This window comes from Magnolia sinica, chromosome 9 (assembly GCF_029962835.1).
Source record: "Magnolia sinica isolate HGM2019 chromosome 9, MsV1, whole genome shotgun sequence".
Classification (NCBI taxonomy): Eukaryota; Viridiplantae; Streptophyta; class Magnoliopsida; order Magnoliales; family Magnoliaceae; genus Magnolia; species Magnolia sinica.
The window spans coordinates 73,943,559-73,956,931 of NC_080581.1; positions in this window are offsets into that span (position 1 = coordinate 73,943,559).

The following is a 13,373-nucleotide window of genomic DNA, read 5'->3' on the forward strand; positions in this document are numbered from 1 at the left end:
TGGGGACCCAAGCCTTTTTAAAGATTTTTCAGTTGAATATATACTCAGCGTACCACCCACCAATCGAATCTTACCATGTCATCACACCACCAAGGAGTCGTGAGGGCCTCATTACCTAATCTGCATTTGTCCGAAGTCGTTGCATTGTTTGGCAATGACCTCAGCATTCTTGTTGGTTCACCACTAATTACTCTAAACGGTGGTTTTAAAACTCAAAAACTCGACTTGATATTGAGTGGGGCTGGATTGACTTGAAGACTCAACTGGATTCGACTCGATATTAATAATTAAACTAAGAATTTATTTACATTAATAATAGACACTTAAAAAAATATATTAATCTGCAGTTTTTTAACATAGACGATTGCTTGGTCAGCTGGTAAATGTTGTTGATTGGGTTAGTTAACTTTCTGAGTTTGAATCAATCCATATGCACCAATTTTCAACTAAAAGAATTTTGACTCACAAAGTGACTCGATTAAAGTCACGCGGAGTCATATCGCATATATGTGAGTTGACTCAACAACTCAAGCTGAGTCAAACTCCTCAACGAGTTTAATAGTAGTAGGTGAGTTGACTTGACAAGTCAAGCAGAGTTAGACTCAGCAAGTGTCACTGTGGCTTGGCACGATTTCTTGTTGAGTTGAGCCAAGTTAACTCCGCCATGTCTTGAGTTGAGTCACTGAGTTGTAGGCTTGTGCTCCAAACCATTAAGGGTGGCGATGGGCCTGGTCCATGGGCCTTAATAAGCTCTCATATCCATACCCATTGGGCACTGAGTGCCCATTTATAATTTCAAATTTTCAAAAAGAAAAAAAAAATCCTAACCACTACCTTAAAAAATATATATATTTGTTGTGAAATTAAATTGTAATTATTTTTCAAAAACTTAGAGAAATAGGAACATGATATTTTGGATTAAAACTTAAAAATCGAAATCCATCAATAATATTTTCAATCCACCACACAATTAATTAACATACACAGCATGAACTTATTCAAATTAAACCATGAATTATATGTGTGGCCCATATTACCATTTGATTATATGAACTTTACAGCACCCACTTTAATGTTTTAATAATGTTTTGGATCCATCACATGATTAATTAATGAATGGCCCACATTATGGTTGATTCTGTTGCACTTTGAGGAGTTAATTCTCATAGTGGGTCAACCTAGGTGGACAAGTCATATATATGTATAATACACACACCAAGATGGGCCTACTTTTTATGTTGGATCAACCCTATTGGATGAGTTGGACAATATATACAATGCACACACCAAAGTAGGCCTACTTTTCATGGTGGGTTTTGTTGGATAGATTGCATGGCATGCACAACCACACACCAAGGTGGGTCCACTTTTTATGATGATTCAACCTTGTACGATAGGTTGGATGGTACGAACAGTTGCTACATATAACAGGTGAGAACCAACCTCTCTCTTACATAGATTTATAAATAGAAAAGTAGTAATTATTAATTATTAATTACTAATTAATGATCATAAAATAATTTTAATATTAAGAAAAATATATATACATATATATCATTAAAATATAATCAAGTTCGATTTTAGGTCCCGCTATGGCCAGCCATAAACCCACACCTAGCTCATTCATTAAATAAGCTTAATTTCATACACATATAGGCACCCGCACCCATTTACCAATACCCAAACCCAGCCCACATCAGGCTCAATTCAATACCTGTCAGCATGCCTAGCATGTTGCCAGCCCCGTATCCCATCCATTTAGTAGGCTACAACTGATCTGATTGCCTCCAGTTCTCAAGATTCATCATAAGATGATCACAATCATCATGTTTGGTTGATAATGGATGGCTATATTGAATAAAAATCCATGTTCACACTCTTCTCATCATCTGTTATCGTGCATTTTGACATGGATTTTTGAATAGAGAGCGATCGCGTGCCCAACAATAGATACCTACAAGGTTACTTTCTCTAAAAATGAGGAAAATGACTTAATGTGCATGAAATCTATAGTCCGTTAGGCACACCATCACTTGTTTGGCCTTGATGGCAAAATTCAGGTTGATTCTAGATTTCAGTGAGCCACTTAAAAAAATTATACCTAAAACTTCTAAATTCACGTGTCATAGCCTGCTTGAGTTTTGAAATACCTTAAGTTTTGGGTAATTCTTTCGTCTTAGTGAGGAACTTAGATGAATAGATTGAACGTCATGAAAACATCTTGGTGAGCTCCACAAAAATTAATTGTATTAGTATTCCATCCAACTATTTTCCTATGGTTTGTCCTGCTAGAGTTTTAGATTATCATGATTTTTGGGTTCAATATTGTTTAACACGAGACAACATACTGATGAATAAGGTGGATTTCAAGCATGTTCCACCCACTTCGTTCTTTATTCGCAAAAGTAACCCCAATAAGTACCTAGCATAAGGCATGTTGTGCGGTTCTTTTGAAATGTTTCCATGGACATGATCTGATCATCCTATTGGTTAATGTCCTCTGGCTGACATGATCATTCGTGAGAGTATTTCTAGAAATAGTGATACAACTTTACAAGCATGTTTGTTTCACTAATTAGCATAGTAATGTAAAGAAGATTAACAACAATTATACATTACTTTATCAATCTTCAAACAGCAACTGCATTTCACTATCAATTTTTGTGTTTTGTTTATTCTTAGTAAAATCATAAAGATAACATTTTTACATTACTTCAATTTTAAATCATATACACACAAAAAATGTTATTAATTAGATCGAAGATTTCTAGGGTAATAACAAGAAAAAGTGCCATGGTTACAATTTTTTTAGCTTTTTTCCTAAGTACATATGCATTTGACCAATGATTCTAATATTTAATTTCACAATGATATAATTATAATGATGACGTATTTCTTTTACATTAGGAAGATAATTAGTAAAATAAATAGACCTTATATCCAACTAATATCATATAATATCAAAAAAAAGTTACCAGACAACCCCTTGCCTTTTGAAAGCACCAAGATTGCTTTTAGGTAAGTGAAATGACTAAGATGTCTTACTACTAATTTTCTAAAAGTGATAGTATAACATTAAAGGGCTGATATAGTTTGTTAATGACGCCCAACCTTTCTGACATTTCATCCAACATGATGTAGAATCAGGCCAATGTAATCAATCATTAAGTAGGCCACAGGTAGATCATAAAAGGCATCAGGTGGTGTATAGTTCTCTAGGGTGTTACCAACATGATAATTGGATTGCCTTACTTTTTGTTTGTATGAATAATTATAGGACCTGGATGGGTTGAATGTCGTACACATACCATGAGGGCCTCACAACGCACCAGCTCTAAAACCTTTCAAGAAAAATGAGAAAAATTTTAGTTGATCTAATAGTCATAAAGCACTCAACAATACTTTAAAAAGGTGGAGACTTGTTTGGTAAAATTAATAGTTTTGAGGAATTTTTCAATGAAAATCCTTATTAAAAAATTGAAAAACTACACGCGAAACCAAGTTGAACAATATATAATACTTTTAACATATAATACTTTATTTGTCACTTTTGCGTAACATCTGAGCCATGAAAAAGGTGGTAGAGTGACAAGAATTTAGGAAAATCAGACTACACCTTAAATCAATAGACAGTTGATCTGATTCAATGCACGTGTTTGGCCACCTAACGAAACTCTGATATTTTCTCCAAGTGGGCTCAGAACTATGTTATCTGATTTCACGTGCAGAATTTTCCACTGAAGTGAATCATTAGCCGAAAATAAAAATATTTCCTTTCAAACCAGACATTTAAATATTATTACAGTTTTTGTTTTCTTTTCCTTTTAACCTGGCTTAAGCCCTTGAAATGCCCTGATTAATCAAAGTATCCATTTATCTTAATGGGGGTAGTCAGATGCGTGAAGTGTATGGCATAATTAAACCTACCATGGTGGACCCATCTCACAATTTAGACGATTTTAATGATGGGATTTCCCATCTCCGGCCTGAGTGGGACACATATTGTGTAGTGTATCACATAGTTTGGAGGTCAGTAGTGTCTGCTACTGAAAATCCCATGTGGGTCCACCATGTGCATATGTTTTATCCATGTCATATATCCTTTTTGTCAACTTATTTTAGGACATTATCCCAAAAATGAGGCTGAGCCAAACCTGAAGTGGACCATTTTTCCAACTCATTTTAGCTCACAAGCCTAAAAATGAAACAGATTCAAAACTCAAGTGGACCACACCATAAAAAATAGTGGTGATTAAATGCTACCATTAAAAACTTCTTATGGCCTATAAAACTTTTGGATCAAGCTGATATTTATGTCTCCCTTCATTCATGTATGTGTGCCCTAATTAACAAGTTAGTGGGCAAATAAACATTATAATAGGCCCTAAGAAGTTTTTAATGGCAGGCATTCAATCACTACTATTCCCTTGTGGCTTACCTGGGAATTGGATTTGCCTCAATTTTAAGCTCATGCCTTAAAATGACTAAGCAAAATGGATCATCAATATGAATAAAAAAAATGCATACATCAAGGTGAGATCATAGAGCTTTCCGGTACCACCTTAATCGGCCTGATTTTTTAGGCCCTAGTCCAAACACAAGGTGGTACACCTGATAGGTGCATCTCATGGACCCGGATTGGGTAGACCCTCTCTCAAGCACGGTAGAGGCAAGTGCTCTAAGGGCCCACCCTAATATATGAGTTTTATCTTCATCCATTTTGCCATATCGTTTTAGGTTACAAGTCCAAAATGATACAAGATCCAAGACTGAAGTAGACCACACCATAGGAAGCAACAGTGATAGGCCACGCCCACCAGCCCACCGTTGAAACAATCCTAGGGCCCAGCATGATGTTTATTTGTCATGCATCCAACCTATTCATAGTGTCACGTAGACCCATATGAAAGTAAAACACACATATCAGCTTATTCACAAATTTGGTGCCCACTAAGAAGTTTTCAACGGTGGGTATTTAATCCCCATTGGTCCACTTGAGGGTTGGATATATCTCATTTATGTGATTAGAATGATATGGCAAAATGGACGGTCAATATCAATAAAATTCATACATCACAATGGACCCTCAGAAGCTCAGAGCTCAGGGAGGTTAATACCCAATCCATGTCCCACCACATCTACGTGAAGTCATTCCATCCATGTCAGTGAAAGTCACTGGCAAGCGTTATGTTTCCTGAATCATGCAAACCACGACCCTGTCACACTGACTAAGCATGGAAGGGGGTCGTGGAATGCATGATCCAACACCCATATCCACCAAAAGAAGATTCTCTTATCGACTTCATGGACCTCCACTCCATGAGCATGATGTGGGCCCCACATGCATGTTACACATCACAAAATCACACGTGTTAGTATGGTGCACGTGTGCATGATATCAGCTTTTCATCAGGTGGGCCATGTTGATAGATCCTCAAGCCAGCTACGTTTGTACAGTAAGTCATAGACACTTAGTCCAATCCCTTGATCTACACTTTTCCTTAAGTCCACCGTACACTTCGTGGGCTACCATGCAAATATCACACTGATTGGGGAAAGATTAACCATTTGATCAATTGGCTTTTAATATGGACGGTCAAGACAATCTACAATAAAATAGTTACAATTAACAGTTTGATCCATCTATTTATTAGGGCTACCCATGGATTGTTTATGATTATGAAGAATCACTTTTGTTAGTTAATATAACTATCCAATCCATGGCGTGGAAAATGGACGGCTAGAAAAGAAAGGCCAAATCAAGGATGGATTGGATAATCTTATCAATGTGATTTTTGCATGGTAGCTCATTAAATGTGTTTTAAGCTAAATGGACAGCTCAGATTGATGGATTGAATTGTCCAAGTGAACCAATGCAACTAAGTACACTACAACTTTGAGCCTTCTGGGAGCACTGGATCATTTCTTATAAATCATTTCCAACCGTTCGTTTTGTTTTGTAAGTTGTGGCCTACCTGGGGAGCAAAAAAGATTTAACTTTTCAACCCTAAGTTATCAACCGTGTGGACCAGCCCAGTCAAAGCTTGGATCTTACATATGTCTGACGTATTAGCACGTGTGCTTATTTAAGACCCGTACTGTTCCGTAGGCTTCCGCGGTCCTTTCGGTCGAATTCCGGTGACCTGCGACACGTAGACAACAGTTGCGCGCGATCCTAAGTCATATCTCATAGATTTAAGTCAGCTGAATCCGGGACTTGTACCATTTCGACCGCACCGTCGCCGCGGTTCCAACGCCGCGTCTCGCACACCAATCTGATACCCTAGCCCGGAGATGTGGGTCACATTTAGTTTGATGAAAACATCGCGCATTGCTAATCCCAAGAGAATCTCTACGATATGTCTCATCAATTAATCAATCAATCACCTCATGTCAAGTACAACTATCATCTCACGTCCATCACCTCTCTTACAACCACCCTTTCTCTCTCTCTTTCTCTTCACATTTTTCAAGCAACAAAGAAGACAAAAAAATGGTGGATGTCCAAGCATTTCCAAAAAAAGAAAAGTGAGATGTTGTGTGTGGCTCACTTCCTATTGCAAGATCTATCATCCTAGCCCTTCATCTCTCATCATGTTCCATCAAAGTGAGACACAAGGAGTTTGGCGTTCCATCGGACCTAGAAGATCGAACGGTGGGTGTTTTATAGGCCTAGATTTAGTGCTTTGATGATGGGCCAAGTGGGGCCTACCGATTTATGGTATGAATTTCACTTTGGACCCTAGATGTGGCTAATGGCCCACCTTGATTCTCATAATCATTCCATGATGGGGCCATTTTTTATGTTTACTTTCCTTACATGAATAGAGGTCATCTAGACCTTCCATTTTGGTGGAGAAGAAATCTCCACCGTTGATCTTTAATTTATTGGGCCCACATGTATTGGGACCCACTTGATGTATGTTGTAATGTATAGAAGGGAGGGCCCATAGTGTCAAGGTCCCTCCATCACACGTGTCCTTCTTTCTTTCTCTCTCTCCCTCTTTTTTTTTTTCATTTGTTTTTGTGTGTGATGATTTGGTTGTTTGGCCCACTCGAATGAACCCCACCTTGATGTATGTCTTATCCACAGCATCCAATCATTGGTGGCCCACCTAGGCAGCCATCTATAGGTGGGGCCTCTTTTATATATGTGTTATCCAAACTGTCCAGCTTTAAGGGACGCTGGACGTCGCCACACAGTGAAGTATGAACTGACAGCGTGGTGCACTGATGTGCAAACCACAAAAATATTAGCTTAGTTCAAAGCTTATTGGGTGGGCAACTCATACTTGCCCCACCTTGATGTATAATTTTAATCCACGCCGTCCATCCCATTCCTCAGCTCATTTTAGGCATTGAGCTGAAAAATGAAGTGAATCCGATTATCTGGCGGGCCATACCATAAAAAACAGTGATTTTACCGTTAAAACCCACTCTGATGTTTCTACACCCCAAAACATACTGAATATTGGGCTTGTTTGGTCAGTCTTGAGCCATGGAATGTAATGGCTAGAGTGGATTCTTCCGATGCAGGCCCCACCTATGAAAAACCACGAAAATACATATTTTTAAAATATATATAGCAGGCAGCACCTGCTGTAGCAGGATGCTACTGGTCCCAACCACCGTGATGTGTGTTGAACATCCACACTGTGCATTTGATGGACCCTTTAGGACAGTGGGCCCCCTCCAAAAATCAACCGTATGTGAAGCTCAAGTGGCCCACACAGCAGGAAACAGTGAGGGATTAAACGTCTACCATTGGAACCCTTTTGTGGTTTAGAAGTTTTGGATCATTATGAAATTTGTTTTTCCTCTTCAATCTGGGTCTGTGTGACCTTACCAACAGATTGGATGGTAAATAAAATTCATGGTGGGCCCTACATGGGACCCACCTTTGACGTTTTAAAAAGCAGCCGCTCTCATCTACTACTGCACTTACAACAGCAGCACATGGTGCAAATGCACACCGTCCATTAGTTGGTGGGCCATGTGTGTGGACCCTACCATGATGCATGTGTTATATCCATCTCTTCCAATCATTTTGAGAGATCATTTTATGGCATGAGAAAAGAATGAGTCAGATGTAAAGTTCAAGTGGACCCCCCTCCCCACCATCAATGTGAACCGTGACATCCACCGTTTAAACTTCTAAGGGCCACAGTAGCTTCAATAAAGCTGATATTTGTTTTCACTTCATCTATTACTATGTTAACTTATGAATAGGTTGGATCTCAATTACATCACGGCGGGCCACTCCGTGATGTGTCCAGCCATCAATCAGGTGGACCATGCCGCAAAAATAGTGGGTTTGAACGTCCACCATTAAACCCTTGGGCTACAGGGTTTAGACCTATATGATATTTGTTTTCCCCTCTTAATCTAGGTCTTTAAGACATTATGATTAGATTGGGTCGAAAATAAACTTAGCAGTGGGCCTGTAATTTGTTTAATAGTGAGAATTATTATCTCCACTACTTTTCATGATATGGTCCAAATGATCTTTCAATATGACTCTTTGGGTATGTATGAGGCCCACCTTGATATATATATAAGGCCCATTTGCGGCCATCTTGATGTATTTGTGGTCCGTTGTTGAGGCCCACCTTGATATATATAAGGCCCATATGATGCGGCCCATTTGATGTATTTGAGGCCCATGGGTCGAGGCCCAATGGGATATATATAAGGTCCATTGCGATGTGTAATTCCACCATGGTTTATATAATGATGTTTATGGCAGGCTGTGCCTTGGGAGCAATGATGGTTTGACATCCACATTGTAAGAATAATATTAGTTAAATGTCCACATTATAACTCTCTCTAAGGCCCATTAATAGGCTCATACTTGTTGTGTGTAGGCCATCTAGACCCATCTTCGTTATGAGGATAGTTCATCACCTTATAACATGTTTAGTGTAACTCCATGATTCATGCCCATACGCATCATATGTATGCTTGATATAAGTAGTGACTGATCATAGCATATGCCATTAGGCAGACTATTTATGGGACTCACTGATAGGAGTTACCCACATAAGTGCGCGATACACGCAGGATTGCTGCATGACTGGACGGTGTGACTCATGCATCTCACATATGTGTGACATGATCATTGTACACCCTAGCGACATCAGGGTCGTGGCCTCCACAGGCATATCATGGATGGCCAGATGGAACACCGAAAATACTTAGTTCTAGCACTGTGGGCACTTAGGATGTCCTTGGGTGAAAGTCTCAGAACCTCCGAGTCCAAGAGACGCCCCAACGTCTAGACCGAGTGGAACATGAGCGCCCGAGTGCCGAATACCAGTAGGTCGCGTCTCCCACTGTGTCATGGTCGGTTGGGAGGGGGTGTGGCATTATCCGCCCGAGTGAGGGGGTTGTAAGCTAGGCTAAGTTTGACCAGTTCGAAAAGGAGTCCGCTATCGACGAGCCGGGAAGGTATTGGCAGACTACTGGTCAGGCGGATAGTGTGGTCTCTTCCACTTGCTAGGCTGTGCTACTAGGGAGGCGGCAGTCAGTGTGGAGTGTAATAGACCCCGGTGATTCCCCAGAGAGGAACAATACTGATATATGGACTTGATATGAGGACTGACATGATATTATGACACCCCGTCACTGTTGCATATGTGAGCGAACGCACGTGGGCAGACAATGATGTGGGCGGGTGTGATGTGGGTGGGGCTGACGCCTAGGCGAGCTACCACACTGGGCGAGCTACCAGTAGTTGGCAGGCCACTGTGCTGGCAGGTTACTAAGCAGGAGCTGCATACTCATTCATTCATCCATTCACTATCCACTAGGGCTGGTGGTGAGCAACTATTTGTTACGTGTACCTTCACAATGGCTAGGATTTTGATTGGGGCGCGACTAACATGAGATCAGGAGTTTACCACATTGTGTTTGACTATCCAAATTTAGGTATTGGAATGGTTTTGATAGAATTCCCTTGTGATGGACCCCAAAGCCTGCGATACTATGTACTATCATCCCGACTTCACTCCAGCTTGGTCATTTCATTCGCATCGCATATTGCATGTCATCCACGGTATATGGCATTTTGGATTGTTACGTTTTTGCACTTATATGGCTTAGATGGACTTGTCAGGATTTGCATATTGCATTGCATCCACAGGATATGATATTTGGCTTATTATGATCTGAATTGCGTACCCTGATATTATATGACTCATGGACTTACCAATATATTTTCGTTTACTCTGATATCGTATGATTCATAATCTTGTTAGTATTTTCACTTACTCTGATTACTCTGATATTGCTTACTTGGCACTTACCCTACACACACTTTTACCACCCTCTAAGCTTTCTATAAGCTTATGCACGATAAATGCGTGCAGGTGGCGTTAGGTCGCAGCAACGTTGAACTTAGAGCGTGTAGCGGACTTCTGGAGCTTTGATTTTGATAGATATGTATTTTCCTTTCAGCATTGTATTCAAATAATTATATTAGTGGATATGTGATGATGATGTTGCCTTTCTGATTTGGGTAAACTTGTGATTATGCTTCTTACGAGATAAATTCATATTAAAAATCCTCCTTATAGGATCCCAGGATCGGAATCTGGCGTATGGACGTTGGGAGCCGAGAATAGGGTACTTCAGAATCTATCAGCGCCGGATTCGGCGATCAGGAATTTTGTGAGCCCGATTTCTGAGTTTGGGGCGTGACAGCTTACCTATAGATGGGCAGGGGGTCTACAAGCAACCCTAGTACACCAAGCCCTATACCACCTTACTTAAGTGTTAATGTTGATCGTTCATCAGGTGGCCCCAACTTGAATTTATCATGGCTTGGAAATCAAGGCAGTTCAATTAACATGTAAGCAGCTTTTGACAACGTACACGTGTAACTTCCCTGATAGCCAGGCTAGCTAATTTTTTAGTGATCTGTCCTTAAACACACACATACCATTTATCTAGTGAATTATAGCATTAGCATATTGTGGTATAATAGTTCTAAAATTTGTTGAGTCAACTCGACTCGGTGAGATTTTCTGCCGAGTCAGCTAGAAAACTTGGTTTTGAGTGTAACCTGGCCGAGTTTTTGAGAGACCCGTGGAGGCGACTCATAAACCCAGTCAACTCAATACAAATCGCAATAACTCAGTTGAGTAACTCACTCAGTTTTTTTTTTTTTTTTTGGTTCATTGATATTTTATATTTTTATCTTATTTTTTGTATTTATTAATATTTTTAAAGTTTCAATTTTATCATAAAATCCTGAGTCAAGTCATTCAGAACTCGATCAAGTGTTTGAGTCAACTCAATCTGGCTAGATATATCGAATTGAGTTGGGTTTTCGGATTTTTAAATTGTGCCTAGTCAGAGTTAGCTTGAGCCCAACCTGATCATTATTTGGGCCTGGGAGGCGGACCTGGGCCGTCCATTTAGAAATTGGGCCTTTTGCAGACCCAAGCCCAAGCAATTGATACCATAAATGGGTTCATGGAGTTCAGCTCAGGCCTGAATAAGTCTTACAAAGTTTAGGCACATGCACACCTAATGAATGGCTTGGATATCATACACGTGTGACAAGTCCGCATGTGCATGACTATACGATTGTGTGGAGTCACAACACAGGTGGTGGGATATATTAATAGAGATTTTTTTTTCTTCTTCTTTTTTATTAGTCGGGAATGTCTCTATTTGTTTCCTGGTGTCCTCGGCAATTTATCACAGGTATCACTTGATCAGGAGGAAGTGCATGGCAAACTCTTTAAAGGTAGTTTAAAAGGATGATCTTTCAGAGTTTGAATTCCTGACTCCTGCTTTGTGTCTTTTCTACAACGTCAGCCAAAGAATTGTCCTTTTTTATTATTTAGGAGACGTCCTATTATATTAAGAAATAGCAAAGATAGTTTATTGGGTCTCACCCATGTGCCAAAAAAAATATCTTTATACAATTCAATTAAACACTGGGCCACACGTGTTAATATGGACCTATATTCGATTAACGAGTGTGTTAAGGATTAGTGCAAGCATGCTAGAGTCGTACTCGAATCAAGTTTGATTAAACAATGGTACCCCCACACTAAGATAGACCGATTAAGACTGAACTCGTGGGATCGGTCTCCCTCTCAAACATCAATGTTTATAACAATTAGGTAATTTTAGAACTGTATGCGTAGTCCTTTCGAATGGATTCTATTTACTTTACATTCGGGATTTTTTTTTCCTCACTAGTTACAGGCTTTGTATTTCTCAACAAAACAAATATTAACACATTTAAAATTAAAAGTTAAAAATTTTCAATTTTATTAATTTTTATTGAAATTTCAGTATAATTAACAAATAAACAAAATAAAGTAGAAAATAAATAAAAGATAAATACATGCGATCGCCTATGTAGACAAACAATGAACACAATATTTATACTACTCCTAGGTGTACTACAACAATGGCATTGGACAATAGCGATTTAAACTAACCTAAACTCCGAACGTTCTGTAACGTGATTAGATAGAAATTGAGGAACTATAAAGTAAGATAAAAGCAGTGTTGCGCTGTCTAGATTATGTGTGTTTGGCATGGACGTGAAGCTCTTCATTGCGTACTCCTTATATATCTTTAGGCAATGGCAAAACCCTCACCAGATTTCATTGTTGATCCAAGATCCTTAACAGTTACAACACACAATTGTACTCTAATCATTTCATCCTGACCTAAGAGATCTTCAGGAATTAGAAACTATTTTTAGATCTCTTGCTAGCATGATCGTGAAGCTCCATAGATCTAATAGGATTAGTCTTGCTGGACCCAAATCGATCACTAAACCATTAGTTTCCATATGCTTCTGGAATCTTCATAATTGCCGTGAGAGCATCGTTCATCATTGGGAGGATCTCTCATTTCTAAAGGATTGTAAGAGATGGCATTGCCAAGCATACTATATTTGTGATAGGATCTTTATCTCAGCGGATTTTTTATAACCTTGTTGAACAAGTTGCCTCGTTACGCATGCCACATGTATTAGAGCTACGTGTCATTCATCGTGGCATTTTATCCACAAACTTGCATATAGCTCTCTACTATTCTGCTTTTGGCCGGTGATGTGCAACCGAATAAGGATGCGCAAAAGGCATCCTCGAAGCACGAGTAAGATTTTGTCTATTATTAAGCACATAGTATCAGCACGTGGCAACATCTCATTGGTGGGAGTGATTGCCAAAAATAGGTATAAACAAGCCGCATTTGACATCAAACAAGTGTGGCTTCCCTAATGGTCTGGCCAGCTGATTTTTGGGGCATGGAACATACACGGGCGGACGAGTGATCTGGACCTCAAACACACCCACATACCGTTTATCTAGTGAACTATGGCAATTGCAGATTGTAGCATAATA